Genomic DNA, 485 nt, shown 5'->3' on the forward strand with positions numbered 1-485 from the left:
AAAATTTTATTGAGTAGTATATAATAATAATATTTATTTACCCCACTAAATTATTAAATTTGACCCCACAATAATTTTTTGTTCAACTTTCGACACTTGATAGTCAATTTGAGTACTCTATATATATATTAGATGTCCATTATAATGATCAATTTTTAAATTTAAATAAGATTAGTGTTTTTTCTTAGAAATCGACTCGAAAACATATTATCTATCCATTTGTGTTTTTTCTTTTGAAATTAGCTTTATTTTTTTATAACTATATTAATTGAATGAACATCAAGAGCTAATTGTATGAAAGTTGAGTTTTAAATGATTGTTCAACGACATATACAAAAAAAAGATATTTTGATTATATTGTCAAGATTTCAAAATATGAAATATAAAAAATTATATTTTAAATTACTATTTTAATATTTTAATTTGTAAATTACATAATTTTAAAACTAATCATATTTTACAATACCATAATATAATTAGAAGAA

The sequence above is a fragment of the Arachis ipaensis genome, chromosome B08 (assembly GCF_000816755.2).
Source record: "Arachis ipaensis cultivar K30076 chromosome B08, Araip1.1, whole genome shotgun sequence".
In the NCBI taxonomy this organism is placed as follows: Eukaryota; Viridiplantae; Streptophyta; class Magnoliopsida; order Fabales; family Fabaceae; genus Arachis; species Arachis ipaensis.